The 18,094-nt window shown below is 37.5% G+C and overlaps 1 long non-coding RNA gene across 1 annotated transcript; it reads right to left on the bottom strand.

Annotated features, from left to right (window-relative positions):
* Positions 1–248: 248 nt before the first annotated feature.
* LOC142873755 (uncharacterized) lies at positions 249–17,309 on the bottom strand. Its single transcript, XR_012921722.1, has 3 exons — positions 17,251–17,309; positions 3,096–3,217; positions 249–334 (listed from the first exon to the last, which is right to left on the bottom strand). It is a non-coding gene; the product is annotated as an uncharacterized LOC142873755 (long non-coding RNA).
* Positions 17,310–18,094: the final 785 nt, after the last annotated feature.

The following is an 18,094-nucleotide window of genomic DNA, read 5'->3' as shown; positions in this document are numbered from 1 at the left end:
GGCATCTTTTCATTTGTTTATGGACCATGTGCACTTTATTTCGATGCAGAAATTTTATGTTGGCAATTTCTTGCTGATTGCTTTCTTGGGAAAAATGCTGTGGGTTCAGTTTACTCCACAAGCCATGAAATAGATCCTTAGTTCTGTCTTGGGTGGTCCCATTGCACTGCCTTACTACACATCAGGCCATGCATCATATGGGGCCCATGTGTGTAGAGGCTGTTTTGAGACTGCTGAGCCACCAACCATGCTTCCACTTCATTCTCTACCCATTCTTGAACCATCTTATTTCTTAAAAAGATCCGTAAAAATAATGTGATGGTTTGTTCTCATTCTATAAACAAGAGAGAAAGCTATTTTCAGAATAACTATTTTGGGAGTATTTGTTGGGGCAGAGTGGAAATGCTGCTCTAATTTCTCAGACTTTTTTTTTTTTTATCATTTCTGCTATTTTGAGTCTTTAAATTAGTCTTACAATCTTTCTTATTGTTGTATTCAAAACAGTTGCACTGAATATATAAGAACATTTAAAAGGCATACGGACATTTAATAGAAATTTGGCCCATATCCTCTAGCAAAAGAAAAAAATGATGTTATAACTTGAAACCATATTTTGCATAATACCAATTGCTTTACATACATAATAAAGAAGCACACTGTTAGTGTCTTTTAGGATATCTCATTATATACACAAGAAGTGATCCTGTTAAGGCCTTTCTATTCTCCTGGAATAGATTTTAGACTTCTAGTATATTCGACCTTTAATTGAGATATCTAATTTGGTACCAGACTCTGATCCCAGAATATTCCAGATAGAGTATCTGTGAAAAGTTGGAAGTATTTGCTTGGCCCAGGTATGAGCAGGAGAAGGTGTGCTCTGGGACAGCTTGTAGCAGCTGTGGCTGATGTTGGCCTACTGGTACATGTCAGGCTCTTAAAACACACTGGTTCATTTCTGAGGTCACCTCACTCCATTCTCCTTTTCCCAAACCTATGTCACATAAGCCATTTGAGACAAATGGCTCTGCAGCTTGTTCTTACTAGCATCTGGCAAGAGATTCTTTGACAAAGAACATAAAAACCAGTGGCCAAGTAATATCATTTAATACATTTAATCTCATTTAGCAGACATGTCCAATGCCAACCACATGTGATTGTGGAAATTTATGGAAACTTTCTAGGTATGTTCTTCACAGTAACAGAAGGCAAAAAGCATAACAGTAAAGGAAAAACAGCAGGAATTCCTTAGAACAGCCTGTTTTCTACAATATTAATCATTTTGTGGGGAAAATTTTCACGTTAATTATTGCCCATCTCCTAAGGGAGATGTTTATAGCATCTAAGGGGACAGAACTAAAAGCCACAAGGAAGGTAACAGGCTTGATAATCATTCATTCATTGATTCAGCAAACTTTAATTGGGCATTTAACTATGTGACTAGTTGTTCCAAGCCCAGAAACACAGCCTATGAGGAAGAATAAAACCTAAGTGTCTGTCCCATGATAGTGACCATTTAGTGGGTATTATGGGCTAGTGTTTCCCAAAGTGTGCCAATTGCTTTTCTGGGAAATGTGAGATGATTTTAGGTCTCCGTAAGAGAATATTCTCAAGTCCCACCCTAGGGTGTGATAAGTGTGTTTTATTTTAGTTTTTAAACTTTTTTTAGTATAGAAATGTTCAAAAGATACATAAAATTAGAGAAAAGTATAAGCCCGGATACCCATCATCCAGTTTCAACAATGATTAGCATTTTACCAATCTTGTTCTTTCTATCTTATATTTTTTCTGTAGTATTTTAAATAATTACACATTTTAATTTTAACAGTAATGGACACACTTAATGTGTATAAGAAAAAATATATAACCAACACATCAAACCTATAACTTTACAGCATTATTGCTTTGGACAAAACTAAACTATGAATTTAATTTTTAAGATTATTATACAGATATGGAAAAGTTCAAAAAGGCAGTACACAAATAGCAAAAGGTCATGAACTATATTATTAGAGGCAACAAGAGATTGGGTGTTAGTAGGCATTCCCTTCATCTTACCTCCCTTAGTGAGGTCAGAACACTTAGAACAAATTCTTTTTTCTGTAGAAAATGCTTAGTACCATGCCTGGCACTTAATAAGTACCTACAAAATAGAAGCTGGTGTTTTTGGAAGGCATCTTTGATTCCAGAGAACTGATTCTGGCTAACATTCATTAAACCCTTAACTGTGAGTGGCCACTGTGGTGAGAGATTTACAGATATTATCTCCTTCTTTACAGCCAGACAATCATGAGAGGTTATTTTCCCCATTTTTAGAATTAAAAAATGGAGGCTCAGAGAAATTAAGTAACTGAAGACCACAAAGGTAGTAAGTGGTGGAGCTAGCACCCAGATTCAAGCCCATCTTCCTCCAAAGCCCAGGTCATTTCTCCACTGGGCTCCCCAGAAAGCCAGGACCCACGTCCTGACCATGGGAGGCAGCTGGGGAAAGACCTAGACACGTGGAGTTTGGATCCCTGGTGTAAACCTGATTCTTCTGTTTGCTAATGTTGTCACTTTGAACATTTCACTTCACTTTTTCTGAGCCTCTGTTTCTTATATTAATACATAAAGTGGGGGTGATAGTATTATCCAATTTGCAAGCACGAAGTGAAGTCATGGCAGGCCCCAGGTTGCGGACAACCCAACTTCCAGCACTCTGTACCTATGAACGGGCTCCCAAGGCTCCCCATAAGGATAATTTATAATTAAATAATTAAATTAACAATTCAGAAACTAGTTCCTTCCATGCATGTAAACAAACCCGCGTGGCATAAGCGGTTTGTTGGCTCAGCATCTTCACACTGGCGGCTGGTCTCATAGATAGATGGAGAAGTAGCTGATAGAAACACAAGAATGTGAAGAATAGCAAGATCCAGAGCCGAGAGCGTTTATGACAAAAGAATTAGCTGAAGCCTTTCATCTCATTGAAGCAGGATTTGCTAAGCTTGAGGAGCGAAATCCTAACACAGAACAGTTTCCAAAGGTTTACAATGCAGTTGTTACAAGGCCATTTATGATGAAAAAAAGAAAAAGGCTATGTGAACAACCCTAGATACCTTTTTCAAGAAACTGACTTCAGTAGTATGTTCCAATTCCCCAGCAGCCACTCCGTCCTCTCCTGCACCATCTCCATCATCTTCCAATTAATGTCAGCTACCTTCTTGCCTTGCAAATGCCCCTTCCAGTAAGCAAGACATTGATGCAACATTAGGTAGTGTTAACTTTTAATATTCTTCTTTGAAATTTCCCCTATCTTCTATTTAGACTTTTTGTATGAGTTTGTTCTTATGTTTGTTTGAATTAAAAAAAAGAGCACAATAGTTTTTGTAACTTATCATTGCAGTATAGGGATAGTATTATTATTACAGTATTACTGTATTGCTATTACCGCATATGAGCCATTATAGCATTATTATTATCGTCGTACATGCGCTGTTCATCAGGGATCCGAGTTACATACCCGGGTTACAAATCCCACCTAAAGACATTCTCAGGAATATATCTTGTTCCTCTGTAACCCAGGGACTGCCTGTAATGTATATGGATATCTGGCATTGTAGGCACTAAATAAATGTTTGCACTATATTCACACACTGCTAATAGAACATGTGATCTTGAGCAACACCCTTCTCTCTCTAGGTCTTGGTGTCCTCAACTAAAAAGATGATGGGGTCAACCTCATTATCTGTAGGGTCCTTCTAGGGACAACATTCCACAATTGTAGTCTGATTGCACCACAATAAATATTACTGACTCTGAAGTTAGTGGAAATAACTAGATACACTTCCATTCAGTGTGATTTTATTTACAATTATTTGTAATTGTCTAGTCTGGATTCCTAATAAAGCAGAGCTTGACAGTGCTATGTTGCTACTACTTGGGAGCTTAATCCCATGGACTGGAACTGAGAGATAGGGGAGTGAGGCAGGGAAGGAGAGAGACAAATGTGAGCAGGCATAACTGAGCTGGTTGCCACTAAGTGCTACTGATTACTTTATCTTATACGACCATCCTCTGAGAAGCAACATTGCCAAGCAGTCTGTTTGAAGTGAAAAAACAACAGATTCATCTATCAGTTTCCATTTCCCATTTGGCAACATTTTGACCGTGAGATATAAATTATGAGTTATGCAACTCTGGGATGTGAAGCGGGGTCCCTTGCATCCCATACCTTGGGGGTTAACAGGGAAGCCCAGGATGGGAAGTGAGACACTTGTGGCATGGGCATGAGGCTGGGCTCTGGGAGGGTGTGACTGGAAGAAGTCGGAGCTGGTCGCCAAAGCAGCAGTTGGAACAAGAGACAGGTAAGGCAGAGGGGACCTGAAGAGATACAGATATGTGATGTGTTTACTTATAACCAATCAACTTCCAGAGTCTGACAAGGCTTACATATAAATAAGGATGATGATGAAAGACAAAATAATTTATAGCAATACCAACAACAACAAAGTATCTCTGTTTCCTTATTCTTAAAAGGGAAGATAATAATAGTACTTACCTATGGTGTTGTTGCAGTGATAGAATGAATTTTAAAATTTTATATTTGTAAAGAATTTAAAATACATGTGTCCTATAAAAGCCATTATGTACATTTGTGTTTAAAAGAAATACCAGCCACATGATCTTAGATGGTTCTTAGAGCATTAAATTTGCCTCTAAGCTTTCAAGCAGTTAAGGAAAAAAGAAAAATATGACAGGTTTCATAATTTACATTAACTGATCCAAGTGAGCCTGGCAATTCTGAAAAAAAGCCAAGCATTTACCTGACATGAAAACCTAAAGGGAATTGATCCCAACAGACATTAAAAACAGAATAAAAAATGTTTCCAAAATGGTTTAAGCAAGATCTACAGAAGAATTATTCATATGGCTAACTCTTTCATTGATACTGCATCAGAGACACTATTTCTACTGAAAGCTAAGATAAAGGCATTCAGATGTATAGCTTTCTGTTTGTTATCCTGAATCAGTAGTTCTCAATGGGCAATTTTGCTCCCCCAGGGGACATTTGCCAATGTCTGGTGACTTTATGGTTGTCACAGCTGGTGGTGGTGGGGCATGCTCCTGGCATCTAGTGGATAGGGGCCAGGGCTACTTCTAACACTGCACAGGACATACCTATACTGAAGAAACTATTTGTTATTTATCTGGAATTCAAATTTAACCAAAAATCCTATATTTTAATTTGCTAATTCTAGCAACTCTAGCTGCCAACGTTTCTATAATGCACAGGACAGCCACCTGTAACAAAGACTAGTCTGGCCCCAAATGTGGCTAGTACTGAAGTTGAGAAACCCTGCCCTAAATGAAGTATATGTACCTTTGCATACTTTCCTAGAGGAATGGAGAAAGAATGTGAACATTAAAATAGCCAGATTTTTCCTCAAGATTAGTTGGTTGAAAATTAATTTCAGGCCAAAACCTCTAGCCTCAGACAACTTAGTCATATATGTACTTAGTCATATATATATATATATATATATATATATATATATATATATATATATATGAGTGTATATATATATATGTGAGTGTATATATATATATATATATATATATATATATACTCAAGCTGATAGAACCTTGAATCCTGAGCAAACAGGTGGCAAAGTAGACATTCTATAGGAAGCTTCTTGAAAATCCCCTCATATCTCCTGACTACTAATAATTTGACACTTGCCACCTACTGCCTCCTTGGGTTGCTTGGAGAGATTATTACATGCAGCTAGTCCAGAAATATTTGAGACTGGCATTGAACAGGTGATGTGAATGATGAAGAGAGAGATTAAATGGAGACAGCAGTAATCACAGGGCTTCCATTGGAGTTGCAGAGGCAATAGCCAGGGGCAGATACGGTTGGAAGGTACTCTAAATCCCATCTTCCTGTCGGGTTAAGTGAAGGCTGGTGGGTTAGCTGAATGACAAGCTGTGACAGAGAGCAGGTGAAGTACGTTTTTCAGAAGAGGGGCCCATCTCTCAACTGGGCCGAGAGGGTGGGCACTTACTGGGTTCTAGGGAGATCTGGTCTTTCCAAGGAGAGAGACTTGGTAGGAAACACCACTGCTGGGGGCAGCATTTTAATTTTAATCCCCTTTCCTCCCTTTACTTCTCTGGCAGGCCCACATTATACTGCCTCTTTGGCTTTATTAGACACTTCTTCATGCAGTAGGAACAAAATAATCCCCCTCTGATATATTAACAAAGAAAATATTCTCTAAGTAGAGCTGGCAAAGGTCACAATTTAAATCCCTCCTGAAAATATCAATGAGTTAACTTTCACCTCCACCTGCCTCCCACGCCTGGAATGAGACGAGTTATCTTCAGTCATTGGCTGGAGGGTACACTTTGCATGCAGAGGTTGCCTCACTAACTATGAAATGGCACAGAAAAAAAATGAGAAAAATCAGCTGATAGTTACTCTCCTCAGCTAAACAGTTTGTTTAAGAAGGCGGAAAATACTCTCTACTCGGGGCTGGCTCATCTGAGGTTGCATAAATACCTGTATTATTCTTAGTCTACATCAATCTTCTGGGGCCTTCCCTTAACTATTTCTTAGCTGTGGGCAGATGGTCCTGCACTTCCGACTCCATGCCATGGTAGGGAAAATGAAAGGCAGGCCCAGTCTTCCTGTGAGGTAATGTAATAACAGATGTTCACACTAGTGACCCTAATTCACCCAGAAAGGATTCAATTACTCTTGTGTCCCCTGTTCAGAGGGCAGTGAATATTGTCATCTGCTTTTGAAAGCTTGCCATCAACAAATAGCTGCAAATAACAACATTTTTTTTTGTGATTGAAGGGTTAGTTTCAATTCTCTAAAAAATTAACTCTATGGTACACTTTCTTCTACATCAGGGCTAGGAAACAAGGCCCCACTGTACTTTCATAATATGCTGCAGTCCTCAAAGGCCCAGAGGATTTCCCATTGATTTTATTTTGAGTTGGAGGGTTCTCGATGACATACATTTTGCTTAAAAACCAAACTTTTTAAATGAAGTAACGTTAGATTTACAGAAAATTTACCAAAATAGAACAGACAGTTTTTATATACCTGTCATCCAGTTTCTCCTATTATTAACATCTTATATAATCAAGCTACATTTGTACCAAGCAGACTCCTAAAGCTTTAGTTCCTGGATGGCATTTCTTAACCTACAGTGAACCAGAGGAAAACCCACTGCCCTGAAGGGAAGAACTCAGTCCTGGCAGGATCCACCACCTGCTAGCTAAAGAGCCCTAGGGTTTTAAATAAACATCAGAGTTAGCCAGACAACAGTCACCATGGGCTTTGGGTAACACTGGGCTGGCTTCAGGTGTGACCTAGCACTGGTGACCATGAGGGAATGCCCACATTACTCCTCCAACCCCAGCAGCCCAGCACAGAGAGTGAGGTAAGAGTAAGAGAATTTGCCTGTCAATCCAGGGAATTCTCCAGTATCTTACCCAAGTCCACCAAGGCAGTACCACCAGAAGTCTCCAAGAGTCACAGCATTATTGGGCTTTTTGGGCACACCCAGTGCTGATATGGCTGCAATGACCAAAGACTTAGATCTCAACACTCAATTTCCTTGAAATATCTGGAAAGGCTTCTCAAGAAGGATGGGTTGAAGCAAGCCCAGACAGTGAAGATTGAAATAAACCTAACTCTTCAATGCCAAGACATCAAGCATCATGAACATCTAGGAAGACATACCATCACCAAATGAACTAAATAAGGTACCTGATGCCAACTAAATAAGGTCACCAATCCTGGAGTGATAGAGATATGTGACCTTTCAGAGAAAGAATTCAAAATAGTTGTCCTGAAGAAGTTCTATGAACTTCAAGACAACACAGAGGAGGAATTCAGAAATCAGAGAAATTTAACAAAGAGCCTGAAATAATTTTAAAAACCCAAGCAGAAATTCTGGAGCTTAAGAATTCAATTGACAAATTGAGAAATGTGTTAGAGTTTCTCAACAGTGGAATTGACCAAGCAGAAGAAAGAACTAGCTTGAAGAAAGGCTATTTGAAAATAAACAGAAGAGAAAAAAGAATGAAGCATACCTTCAAGGTCTAGAAAATAGCCTCAAAAGAGCAAATCTAAGAGTTATTGGCCTTAAAGAGGAGGCAGAGAGTGAGATTGGGGTAGAAAGATTATTCAAAGAAATAGCAACAGCAAACTTTTCAAACCTTTCAAAAAAAGATGTCAATATTCAGGTACAAGAAGGTCATAGAACACCAAGCAGATTTAATCCAAACAAGACTACTTCAAGGCATTTAAAAATCAAGCTTCAAAAGGTCACAGATAAGGAAAAGATCTTAAGGGAAGCAAGAAAAAAGAAAAAAAATAACATTTAAAGGAACTTAAATATGTCTAGTATCAGACTTCTCAGTGGAAATCTTACTGGTCAGGAGAAAGTGGCATGATGTATTCAAAGTGCTGAAGGAATAAAACCTTAACCCTAGAATATTATATCCTGCATAAATATCCTTCAAACACTAAGGAGAAATAAAGGCTCCCAAATAAGAGCTTAGGGATTTCATCAACACCAGACCTACCCAGAAGAAATGCTAAAACAAGCTTCTTCAATCTGAAAGAAAAGGGCGTTAATGAACAATAAGAAATCTTTTGAAGGTATGTGATTCACTGGTAACAGTAAGTACACAAATACAGACTACTCTATTGCTATAATTTTGGTGTATAAACCATTTATTAATATATCTTGAGTAGAATAAAAGACAAACCTATCAAAAATGACTATAACAACTTTTTGAAAGATAGTATAAAAGGATATGAATGGACACAACAAAAAATTAAAAAGTAGGTGGGGGATGAGTTAAAGGGTGGAAGTTCTGTTAGATTTCTCTTTGCTTGTTTATTTGTTAGTAAGCAGAATTGTCATTTTATAAAAGAATTGGTTATAAAATGTGTATTGCAAACCTCCTGGTAACCTGAAATCAAAAAACCTACAACAGATAAATAAGAAATTAAAAAACAAATAACAACATGGCAGTAATAAGTCCTTACCTATCAGTAATAATATTGAATGTAAATGGACTACACTGTCCAATGAAAAAACATGACGTGGATAAAAAAAAAAGAACCAACTATATGTTGTCTGCAAGAAAGACACTTCACCTATAAAGATAAACATAGACTGAAAATAAAAGGATGGAAAAAGATATTCCATGCAAATGGAAACCAAAAAAGAGTAGGAGTAGCTATATTTCTATCAGATAAAATATACTTTAAGACAAAAACTATAAAAAGAGAAAAATAAGGTCATTATATATTGATAAAGAGTCAATTCTGGCAAAGGATATAAAAATTCTAAATGTATATGCACCCAATACTGAAGCATTCAGATATATAAAGCAAATATTATCAAAGCTAAGAGAGAGACCCCAATATAATAATCATTGGAGATTTCAGAACTCCATTTTCAGCATTGGACATACCATCCAAACAGAAAATCAACAGAGAAACATTGGTCTTAACCTATACTATAGACCAAATGGACCTATTAGATATTTATAGAATGTTTCATCCAACAGCTGCAGAATACATGTTTTTCTCCTCAGCTCATGAATCATTGTCACAGATAGACCATAGATTAGGCCACAAAACAAATCTTAAAAAGTTCAAAAACATTGAAATAATACCAAGTATTTTGTCTGAGCACAATGGAATAAAACTAGAAATTGTTAACAAAAGGAGCATTGGAAACTATATAAACCCATGGAAATTATTATAACATGCTCCTGAATGACCATTGGGTCAATGAAGAGATTAAGAAGGAAATTTAAGAGTTTCTTAAAACAAATGAAAATGAAATACAGCATATCAAAACATACAGGATACAGCAAAAGCAGTAATAAAAGGAAAGTTTATAGGAATAAATGCCTACTTCAAAAAGTAGAAAAGCTTCAAATAACCTAACAATGCTTCTGAAAAAACTAAAAAAAGAAGAGCAAACTAAACCCAAAATTAGTAGAAAAAAATAATAAAGATCAGAGCAGAAATTAATGAAATTGAAATGAAAAATAATACAAAAGATCAATGAACAAAAAGTTGGTTTTTAAAAGATAAACAAAATTGGCAAAGAAGAAAAGAGAGAAGACCCAAATAAATAAAATCAGAGATGAAAAAGGAGATTCTATAATTGACACTGCAGAAATCCAAGGGATCATTAAAAATTACTATGAGCAGCTATATGACAATAAATTGGAAAACCTAGAAGAAATGGATGGATAAATTCCTAGATACATACAACCTACCAAGATTCAACCAGGAAGAAATCCAAAACCCCAATAAACCAATGACAAGCAACAAGATAGAAGCAGTAATGAAGTCTTCCATCAAGAAAAAGCGTAGGACCCAATGGCTTCACTGCTGAATTCGACCAAGCATTCAAAGAAGAACTAGTATCAATCCAACTTAAGCTATCCCAAAATCATTCTATGAGACCTGTATCACCCTAATACCAACACCAGACAGACACAATAAAAAAAAGAAAACTATAGGTCAACATTTCCGATGAACATAGATGTAAAAATCCTCCACTAAATACTGGTTAACCAAATTCAACAACACATTAAAAAGATTATTCATCATGATCAAGTGCAATTCATCCCAGGGATGCAAGGCTGGTTCAACACACACAAATCAATCAATGTGATACACCGTATGAACAGATGAGAGGCAAAACGATATGAAGGACAAAAACCATATGATCATTTCAATTGATGCTGAAAAAGCATTCAATAAAATTCAACATCCCTTCATTATAAAAACTCTTTAAAAACTAGGAATAGAAAGAACTTCCCTCAACATGATAAAAGCCATATATGACAGATCCACACCTAGTATCATATTAAATGGGGAAAAACTGAAAGCCTTTCTTCTAAGATCTGGAACTATACAAGGATGTCCACTTTTACCACTGTTATTCAACATAGTACTGGAAGTTCTAGCTAGAGCAATCAGACAAGAGAAAGAAATAAAGGGCATCCAAAGCAGAAAAGAAGTGAAAATATCCTTGTTTGCAGATGATATGCTCTTATATCTAGAGAAACCTAAATACTCCACAAATAAACAATTAGAACTTATAAACAAATTCAGTAAAATTACAGGATACAAAATCAACATACAAAAATCAGTAGCATTTCCATATGCCAACAGTAAACAATCTGAAGAAGAAACTAAAAAAGTAAGCCCATTTATAATAGCTACAAATAAAATAAACTGAACCAAAAAAATAAAAGATCTCTATAATGAAAACTATCAATACTGATGAAAGAAATTGAAAATGACACCAAAAAATGGAAAGATATTCCATGCTCATGGATTAGAAGAATCAATATCATTAAAATGCCCGAACTACCCAAAGCAATATAAAGATTCAGTGGAATCCTCATCAAAATACCAATGACATTCTTTACCTAAATAGAAAAGATAATCCTAAAATTTATATGGAACCACAAAAGACAAGAATCAACTGGAGGAATCACATAACCGGACTTCAAATTATACTACAGAGCTATAGTAACCAAAACAGCATTGTACTGGCATAAAACCAGGCACATACACCAGTAGAACAGAGAATCCAGAAATAAATTCACACATCTGTAATGAATTTATCTTCAACAACGGTGCCAAGAACTTAGAGTGGGAAAAAGGCAGTCTCTTTAATGAATGGTACTGGGAAAACTTTATATCCATATGAAGAAAAATGAAAGTACATCCTTACCTCTTGCCATATACAAAAATCCAAATGGATTAAAGTCTTAAATCTAAGACCTGAAACTATGAAACTACTAAAAGAAAAGAAAACATTGGGGAAATGCTTTAGGACACTGATCTGGGCAAAGACTTCTTAAGTAATACCCTCAAAGCACAGGCAACCAAAGCAAAATCGGACAAATGGGATCACATCAAGCTAAAAAGCTTCTTCACCTCAGTGAAAATGGCTTTTATCAAAAAGATAGGCAATAATGAATGTGGGTATGGATGTGGAGAAAGAGGAGCCCTTTTACACTGTTGATGGGAATGTAAATTAGTGCAACCCCTATGAGGAACAGTATGGAGGTTCCTTAAAAGCTAGAATAGAACTACTATTCTAGAAAGCTAGAATAGAATAGTTCTAAAATAGAACTACCATATGACCTTGCAATCCCACTTCTGGGTATATATCCAAAGGAGAGGAATTCAGTATATATTGGCACTCCCACATTTATTGCTGCACTATTCACAAAAGCCAAGATTTGGAAACAACCTAAGTGCCCATTGATGAATGAATGGATAAAGAAATTGTGGTACATATATACAATGGAATTTTATAGAGCCACAAAAAGAATGAAATCCTTCCATTTGTAACAACATGAATGAAACTGGAGAACATTAAGTGAAATAAGCCAAGACAGAAAGACACATCTCACATGTTCTTACTCATATGTGGGAGCTAAATATTAAAAACAATTGATTTCATTGAGGCAGGGAGTAGAATGATGGATAGCAGAGGCTGGGAAAGGTAGTGGGGATTGGGGGATAATGTGGGGATGGTTAATGGGTACAAAAATATATTTAGATAATTAAATAGAATGAACAATATTTGATAGCACAACAAAATGACTATATTCAACAGTAAGCTAAGGTATACTTTAAAATAACTAAAAAAGTGGAATTAGAATGTTCCTAACACAAAGAAATGATAAATGCTTGAGGTGATGGATACCCTAATTACTCTGATTTGATTAATTCATATCATAAGCCTGTATCAGAACATCATATGTATCCTATAAAGATATGTAGCAGAATCATTTTTAAATGAAATAAAACCATAACTTTTTTTTTTTTTGCAATGCACAAAGGCTCTTGCAACGTTGCACAAAAAATACTTTTGTGAGGACACCTTTCCAGCACCAACCTCAGACTGGTATCACCCTTGTTATTAGTGATCCTTGTAGCCAGGGATAGTTATCTCAAAACAATTATGTAATCCTCCTCATTTTCCCTTTAAAAATCTTTGTCTTCCTTTACCTCCCTGAATACACACGTAGTTTAATGTTGCCATTGCAATGCCTTGTTTCCTGATACATATTTTCTTTTAGAGAGATTCTCTGTCATTTGGGTTGACACCTGCCTGTAGTCTTGCCCCTTCCAATCTATCTTCCACTCTGTAGGCTGGAGAAACCAAATTGATTTACTCCCCCACTGACCTTACGTCAAGATTTACAATGCCTCCAGATCTCTTTTGCTTATGTCTCTAGACTCACTTCCTACCCTCTTTGCCTCAAGCTTCATTTCCTTTTTTTACTTTCCCAAATATACCATGCTCACCTCACATGGGAGGCCTTCACACATACTCTTCCCTCTGCTTAAAATACACCCTCATCAAGCTTTAATCAGCTTTAATACTCCTTTCTGCCAGAACTCTACCAAAGACTCTTGCCTTGGCCAAACTTTAGACAGGGTCCTCTGCGACCTCTTTTGGAGTCTGCCTTGTCCCTGGTCCCTGTCCTTGGCTTGCTGAGGCCTGTTTAGCAAGAATCTTGCTAAGTGAGTTTAGTGAGATTCCCCCACCTTTGATATCTGACCACCCTTGATATCTCATCACGTTCATTCCTCACCCATGAGGTCTAAGTCTTTGGCCTGCCTTTATCAAGAACTCTGTTAGGACAGTTTAGCAAGATCCCAACCTTTGATGTCCCTCTTGGTAATTTTCCATCCACTGACCCCTCACCCTGCTTGTCAGCAATAAATCCCCAGCTGTCTTTGCTGCATTCAGAACTGAGCTCAGCTCTGCGGGGAGATCTCTTTCCTTTACCGCAGGAGTTAACTGCAGACAGTGTGCCTTTACTGTCTTTAACTCCTGTCCAACTTTGTTCTTTGACAATTCTCCATCCCGTAGGCCAGGCCTCCCGACATACACCTCCTCCACTCCCCTGTGATTCTCATAATACTTTATTGTAACTTCTGTAATTGTGAGTGTGTGTGTGTTTAGTAAACTTCAAGCTTCCTGAGAGCAAGCTTTGGGTCTCATTTGCCATGGTATCCCCAGCATAGCGTACAACTTGGCACACGTAGGACCCAATCAATGTTCGTGGAGTAATGGAATGAATTTCCAGGGTTCCTCACTTGCCTGTATGGAATGTTCCAGCAACAATGGGCAATATTAACCATCAGAAGGTAGTTTGGTGAGCCTGCGGCATAGATGGATTGAGTCTGTATCTGATTTCATACTAGTTGAGCAGCTCTCCAACTCCTTCCTGGGTCTGGTCTGCCCTGGAGCAGAAGCTCTGAGAGGATTTTCTCTAGCAATGGCTCCAGGTAGAATCAGCTATTGCCTAACTTACTTCACTTACTCAGGCCTACTCTCTCACCACAAATGCCTGAAATTCATTATTGTGCTCTCTGTATTTGTTTACTTGTCTCTCTATATATTTTTGAACTGCCACAAAAAATAGACTAGACCTAAAATCAAATTTAGTGCTCAGGCACAAAAAGGTGATTTATAAATTCCCCATTTAATGTAACCATTCCTTATTTTGCATCTGTTTCTTTGCTTATATATTTCAATTCTTGGAAAGTAATTGGTTTTGATGCATTTTAACACATGTTAAAGAGTTTCACATATATATTAAGTTTGATTGGGGGCTCTCTGCTACCTTGAAACAGAGAAGTGGCCAATTTCCAAATGGAAGCATCTTTATTTTCTAATGTATTTTAATAAAGTTTGGAATATGGGTAGTGGCAAACAAGATAGTAATTACATTAAGTAAAAATTATCCTTTGTTATTCAAATAGGTTGGAAACAGAAGACTGTCATTACTTTTACTACTAAAAGACCAAAGGGACCACCTATAAGTCCTCCACAGACCACCAGGGTTGCACTTCCAAGGGAGAAAGGTCTCACTGAAACCCTTCATCCTGATGAGGTGCTGTCATGGTTTTGAAGGTTTATGGAAAAGAGAACTCTATAACCTTCCTGGCAAACACTCCTACATAAGAAATGCTGACTCAGAGAAACCTGAGTCTATTGATTTTTCACTTAAATTCCTCATTCTGCAGGTAAAACCTAATTCCTTTTGCCTTTTAGCAGTGGAGAAAATAAAACAGAAGCTTAAAGAGGTTGCTTGCCCATAATTTCATCTAATAAATGGTAAACTTAAGATTTGAACCTAGGCCTGATTCTAAAGAACTCCCTCCTCTGTTCTTAACCAATGGACTGCCTTGCTTGGTTAATGAGATTGTTCAGTAATCCAAGTAATTTAGTTCCCTAACTAGCTTGGATTAAGTGTAACACCCACTGTTCACCATAATCCTGTGTGACTATAGCTCTATGTCCAGGGGTGCAGGCCAGTGAGGGAGCTCACAGGCTGCCTTTGGAAACACTAGAGATGGGAATAGAAGACTGCAATGTGCTATAGCCCAGCGTGCTCATGAGCAAGCTAGAACGCTCTGTCAATGAGCATCCCAAGCCTTTGGTACAGTTTTATACTTATTATTATCCCACAAAACTCTGACATTTGAAATGTGGTAAAGGCTAATCTCAGCTCAAGACTAGTAACTCTATCTTAGATCCATTGTCTGTAAAAGGAGGATAATAATAGTCCCCCCGTCATAGCTCTAGTGAGGATCAGTGCCATATTATTACATGTAAAGTGATTGGACAGAGCCTAGTAGATAGTAAGCTCTCAGTAAAGATTGTCATGAAGATGATGTTAAAATTGTTGCTATTCTTATTGTTTGTTGTTGTTATTGTTATGAGAACAAAGTGTTTAATCACAGCCATAGCCAATTAAGTACTGACTAGAGCTATAGTCACATAGGTTTATGGTGAACAGTGGACGTTGCTTTTAATCCAAGCTAATTAGGGAACTGAATTAACCGGTTTACTGAACAATCTCATTAACCAGGCAAGGCAGTCCATTGGTTAAGAATAGAGGAGGGTGTGCTTTAGACTCAGGCCTCGATTCAAATTTTAAATCTGCCATTTATTAGATGAGATTAGGGGCTAGCAACCCCTTTAAGCTTCAGTTTTCTCCTACACTAGACCCTCTGTAGTGAGGTTCCTGATGGTTAGTGACCCAGCTGCGTAGAGGAAGAGGAAGCTCTAGCAGTTGCTGCTAAAACACATACACACTTTCACAGGTACCTGGATACCCTGAGAACTTTGTGCATTCATTTTAGCTTTTCTGAGAATTATGTCTTCTATTTTGTAAAATTTTAATATTTACTAGTAAAATATTAGATATAACTCTTGTCCCCCAAATCTGACTTTGGGGTACTACTATTTATACCATATAATTCTCAAGTTTCTCTTTTTGATTATAGCTATTAATTATTCACATCCAGAGATTGTTTTTTTATTCGTCTTATACCTATTCTCAGAGTTTTGACCATTCTTGTCCTTAAGTGTTTTTTCTCTTTCTTCATGTTGTACAGTTTTATTTGCTTCATGTAAAGATCTATTTGATCTTTAATCAGCATTACCATTTCTTACATACTGTCTTTTACACTTCTTAGAGCTTAAAAACTTTTAAGTATATAAATACACAAACTGTACAAAATTATTTGCTTACTATAACGCCTCCAAAAATGTAAAAAAATCCTATAAGCACTTTACAGACATATTTTATTAGCTTCAAGATATCGAACACCTGTTTATACTTACAATTGTAGAAACTGTATCTTATTTTTAAATATGAGGCAAAGCTCAGAAATGCATAACATCATTATGACATGTCACCTGACGTTGTCAACAGTTCATTAATTAACAGGCATAGTTTTTACATGATCTTTAGATGCCTGCACATTCATTCACTCACTGGAGCGGGGTCACATGAAGAACTCTCACGGGTGAGTCAGCAGGACTATACTTGTATTCTTTATTGTCGCATTAGCCCACAGATAAGCCGATGGAGTTCCCCTTCCCGCTGCACACACACATGCACACACGCCCACATGCCCAGGGCTGTCCTCTAGAGACTTTCTCCTTTGAGACCACACTTCACGTTCATCTTGATCAGATTTCATCTCTATGTAAAGGAAGGACTGTGAAAATGTCACGGGACTATGTCATCAGGCCTGTGCCTGCACCTCCTGCCAACACCCCCTCCCCCAGGAGCCCTATATTTGTGAGTGTGTGTACTTGCTTGAGTTGCATAGAATAGAAAATATCTAAAGGGAGTTTGTTACGAAGAGAAAGAAGACATTTCAGTTCTTACTAGCAATCTGGATACTGCTGAATGTAAGGCCACTTCTGTTCCTGTCCTCTTCTCTCTCTGAGAGAAAGCACTGTCATGGAAAAATACGTCGTGACCAAGCACGTGGACTCATGCAAATACAAGGAAGTCACTGAGAGGTCAAAGCCCTCGTTTAGAAAGATTGAATGGTACCTGCTAACAGGACCTTCTGAGCACCCTGCCAGCTCATGCCTCCTAATTTCGTATACCTGCCCAGGGCCAGCTGCCCACGTGGAAGGTTCTGATGTCCACACAATGAGTCAACAGATAAATATTGCCCTCAGAGGCCAGTAAAAACTCCACCTCGTTCAGCTTCTTCCGGCTGCTGGGTAGCAGGAAGTAGACTAACTAATGCTGATGCTTCCTTATCATTTAGGTTAGAAAAATAAAAGATATCGGGAAGTCAAAGGTTTTTCTAAAAGCCAAAGGTCCTACATGAGCCACGGTTGAATTTATAGAAAATTTTGCTTTGGCGATTGAAGTGAAAAGAGATTGATTTCTGAGGTCTAACTGTGAGTCAGCAAACCACCACAGGCACTAGATCAAAGGAATGCACACTTGTCCATGTGAAGTCAGCAAGTGGAAACAGCTGCTCTGTGCAGATTTATCTAGACTGATCACAGAAGCAGAAAAGAAACTAGGTTTATGTCAGGACATGGACCAGGGCCCAGGGTGACTTTTTTCTAGGAAATGGCTATAGTGCCAGCAACCCTTTAGCACAAGTATAGGAACAACTAATACAATGTCAAGCTCTATCTGAAACAATTTTTTAAAAATCCATAAGATTGTTTACTCTGTTACTGGAAAAATAGAGACACTCTTTCTT

The sequence above is a fragment of the Microcebus murinus genome, chromosome 11 (assembly GCF_040939455.1).
Source record: "Microcebus murinus isolate Inina chromosome 11, M.murinus_Inina_mat1.0, whole genome shotgun sequence".
Taxonomy (NCBI): Eukaryota; Metazoa; Chordata; class Mammalia; order Primates; family Cheirogaleidae; genus Microcebus; species Microcebus murinus.
Note: the sequence above shows the minus strand (reverse complement) of the source record. Positions and strands in the feature narration are given on the sequence as shown.